The sequence below is a fragment of the Limulus polyphemus genome, unplaced genomic scaffold, assembly GCF_000517525.1.
Source record: "Limulus polyphemus unplaced genomic scaffold, Limulus_polyphemus-2.1.2 Scaffold3, whole genome shotgun sequence".
Classification (NCBI taxonomy): domain Eukaryota; kingdom Metazoa; phylum Arthropoda; class Merostomata; order Xiphosura; family Limulidae; genus Limulus; species Limulus polyphemus.
In genome coordinates this window covers 307,101-311,287 of record NW_013665613.1, presented here as the reverse complement: position 1 = coordinate 311,287, position 4,187 = coordinate 307,101, and the positions used below count along the sequence as shown (strand labels likewise).

Here is a 4,187-nt window from a genome sequence, read left to right as displayed (position 1 = left end):
TTTAAAAGTACCTAAACTTACTCGCATTTATTAAAAACTTGGTTCCCGGTCTCGTGCTGCCGTCGAAACATCATTATCTTTTATCCTTTGTTCTCGGGATAATGGTCATAATTATGTAACATTGTTTTACAGTGCATATTTCATTCTAACAGGCTTCTGCGCAGGACGGCGAAATCCATCTTACCGCCATTATACGTAGATCTCTGTTTCTAAAACCACTTGCATACCAAAGATACAACAGCTCGGTGTAGTTGTATCGGAGACTTGACAATTTGGTCGAAAAGGATTTTAGTTATCATAGTTTTTTGGTCGTCTTTCTTATAAAAACACTCGTTGATTTAGAGGTGTGTGGCTTTCAACTTTTTTTGTATGGTTAACAGTAGTAGGAGATGATACATAGTTTAATCCCCCCTTTTCTTTTTTCTTTCGGTTGGAAGGTAAATATAGCTTTCATTCTGTGAAGGAGAACGTTGTTCTAGATTGTTGTAGTGTGTGATTTTGAAGCCATTATTTGTTGTTCTAAGCTTCCTGATCTGCGAGTGTCTCTACTTCCATGGAGAACAGAATATCCGTGGGGCAATACACTGTAGAATGATTAGGAATTCGCCTTGGTAGTACAATATAACTGGTTACGCCATAACTCAGACTTCAGGCGTTACAGTACTGAATTAACATTACTATATTGCTCTCATAAGATATAATAACCCCTTCTTAGCTGCCTTAGTGGTCTAGTGCGTTAGGCTCAATTAGCTTTTATAGAATATTTCGAAGACACAGAGTTATTTTCAAAAAATACTATGTTAAACTATTTAAATTTTTTTTTCAATTTTGTGTTTGATTTTTAATTAATGTTTTAGTCATTATTACAGTGCTTACTGGCTGCTACAAAAATATTATATCATAAAATGTCTGTATAGTAATTATTATTGTGAAATACAGAACATTTAATAATATTCAGTCAGCACGTAAAAATTAATCTGAATTAAAACTGTGTTGTATTGAAAAAATTTAAGGGTTGTTTTCAGTCGAAAATGTATCTTATTCATAAATCAATTTATACAGAGAATGTCCCTTTGTAGCATTTATAAAGTTATAGAAAGATGGAAATGCTAAACGTTTTTTATATTGGTACGATCTAAAACTCTTTGTTCATAATGAACTCAAACTGAATTATTTATTTACAAGTAATCACGCTAAAATGCTAAATAAAGCTAAAAAAATCGACGTATGTTCTTAAAAATGGATTATTTTTAAAATTCATTATTTCTCTCAATATTACATAATAGATATATCTAAAGAAAAGTACTTAACTTTAGGCAACAATTAACATTACATAACAAGCTCTTTGCTGTATATTACATTGCTCCTAAATTATTACCCTTTATATTTAGAAACTATCATGAAGTATAACAGCTCCAAACAATATTAAGCTTCCATGACAAAATACGGTTATAGTGAAGCGTTTACTAATGATGCAACCGCTATAAACAGTCTTACTTCAGATACCTAAACTACGTAATTGAAACGAAGCACTTTCTTATAAACGGAAAAAATGAGACAATTAAATTTTTTACCTAGCTTTTAAATATATACTGTCACATAAGCAAATTAAGGAGAGAAAAAATTATCTAAAACAAATTCTTCCTTAATACAAGAAAATAAAATAAACGTAGTTAATCCACTTGCCATTAAGAGGTTAGGCATATTTGGTTAAATTTGGTTGGTGTACCCCAGTTGGTATAGCGGTAAGTTTAAAGACTCAACGCCAAAATCCAGGGTTTGTCTCTCCCGTGGTAGACACAGCAAATAGCACAATATGGTTTTGCTTTAAAACAAACAATTCGTTTGGTTGTAGCTTGTAAGATCCCTAAAAGGTTTTCATTGCAGTAAAAATGAGAAAACATGGCATCGCGTAAAAATAAACAGATTTGATTTAAATGTGTTTTGTAATTCTAGCCGGCCAATATTTAAGATATGGATTTTGTTTGCTAGTTAAAAATAACCATTAGCTTTAAAAATATTTAATAATTTGCTTAAAAAACTATTTTTTGAAAAACATTATTTCATTCGCCAATGTAAACTACTTTAGTTTCTCTTCATGCCTAATGCTAAATACGTTTTTCAGCTTCAGTGAGATGAATAATAATTGTTTTTACATTCTCAACGGTTTGATCATCTTAAAAATTTGTCGGATGCTTAGTGCAACTTACTTGTTAGTAGAAACACGTTTATGCCTAGACCTGAGGGGAATCGCCAATAAGGAAACATCTGAAACCAGTTTTCAAAATTATATGTAAATATTTATGTTGCCAAGGCTTCGAAAAAATAACAACAGTAAAGAATTGGGCTTTCAAAATATCCCACAATATCAACAAAAAAATTGATTCAAAACTGAGAAACATAATAATACTGGTATATAAAATGTATATTTACAACTAGTTAAATATATCTCAACATCAACATCGAATCTTGTATTTGTGATATATTGGTATCTCATTGAGTAGACTCACATACACTATATCTATAAACCAAGTGAGTTAATGTTGATAAATATCTAAATTTGCCAGGCAAATATTATTTTCTGTAAAATTAGAAATAAAACACTTGGATAAAAAGTGCCAATTTACCGTAAATCATGTTAAACTAAATATCGTAAACTTTTTTATTTGTAAAACATTCTTTCAATTTGCAATAACTTAGTCTGTACAATTTCTGACAGGTAAACTGGTCATAAGCTAATGAAAAATTCATAAATAAAGATAATCACAAATTCTTCGATAATTTATTTTTTTCGATTATTAGGTTAAATCATTTAAACTGTGTTATTTAAAACGTAAAAACATTTTAATGAATAATTTTGTATAGGTTAAAAAGTGGTAGCTACCCATCTACGACAAATGTCTTCCTATAAATGTGTTCACCACCGTAAGCCCAAAAGTACTCTAAGTAAATACGTGACTAATATTTGTAGACAATTCTTAATCCTACATTTTACAAACATTACCATTGAAAACATCTATCAAATTGTTTTGCTAAAACGGCATGCCAGTATTTAGCCTTTTTTATTTGAGTGATCTTAAAATTACGGAGAAGTTCGAAAAATATAACACACATCCACTTGCTTTACAAATTTCCAGATAGCTCTTCTTTGCACCGCCTACTTCTCCTCATAGACTTGCAAACTCTTGTGCGAGTGTATTATTTTCATAGATTTTGTATTACTTGTCTGTAGTCGTAGAAATACGTTAACAATAAATAAAATAAACCTGAACAGGGGATCACCTGAGTACAGAATAACACGCAGACTCTGACTAGTCACCTTTTATTTTCTATTATATTTTAACCACGCAGTAGCTGATATCTTCTCCAAGACTGTTGTTCCCTGACATCTTCAAGGCTTCGAATATTGCTACTAGCATCAATTATTCTCTTCTGTCTTCAGACTGCTCTGGTCTTTCGCATTTCCTAATCACTAAATTTTCAATTGATTTTCTTTACTCTTCTCTCGCGAAAAGGTTACAAATACGCGAATTAAATGTTATTTGACATCGTCACAAATCACAATGACATAGATAATCAGCCATCTATTAACCAACAGATCAACCAAACTATTCCCTCCCGTACGGCCTTTTCGTTCTTCTGACTCGTATAAGATAAAAATGCTACATCAAACATAACATTAGATGACATCTTACCTTTGAATACAGGAACGGGTCCATATTACCTTTATAAGTAACCTCCTTCACAATTATGTTGTTTTCAGAACCTTGATTGCATCTTTTTAACTTAAATCATGTGAGTGGTTTCATATCCTAACCGCTTATCTAGTGAAGATCTTATCAGTCCGTCGCAATGCACCAGCTATTAAAAAGTACATTTACATGAAAAGGAGTTTTCAGTTTCTGCTTCAAGGTACAAGAATATTTAAAAACTTTCCAGCAAGACCCTTATAAATATTTCATGTTAATTTTTATAACAGCAAATGGTTGATTATAATTTCAATTTCTAAGAAAATATTATCCTAAATATATATTATTTAGTATCTATTATAATATTTTCCTGAACGTTAAAGCAAATTAAATCAATTTTACCCGACACAAATATATTTTACAAACCAGGATTTGTAAAATAGGTGTCAAAATTAGGTGTCAAAAGGTCCTAAGATAATAATTATTGATTATATTTCG

The 4,187-nt window shown here is 30.8% G+C and overlaps 1 protein-coding gene across 6 annotated transcripts in view; it reads right to left on the bottom strand.

The window, feature by feature from the left end:
* The window catches only part of LOC106468416 (Down syndrome cell adhesion molecule-like protein Dscam2), a 247,618-nt gene that overhangs the window by 172,497 nt on the left and 70,934 nt on the right, over nt 1-4,187 (bottom strand). The window contains exon 2 of one of the 6 annotated variants that reach the window (XM_022397387.1): nt 3,696-3,861. The exons of the other annotated variants lie outside the window; for them this stretch is intronic. The gene's annotated coding sequence lies outside the window, so the exon portion shown is untranslated. The remainder of the gene's footprint in view (nt 1-3,695; nt 3,862-4,187) is intronic. 6 annotated transcript variants of the gene reach the window in all.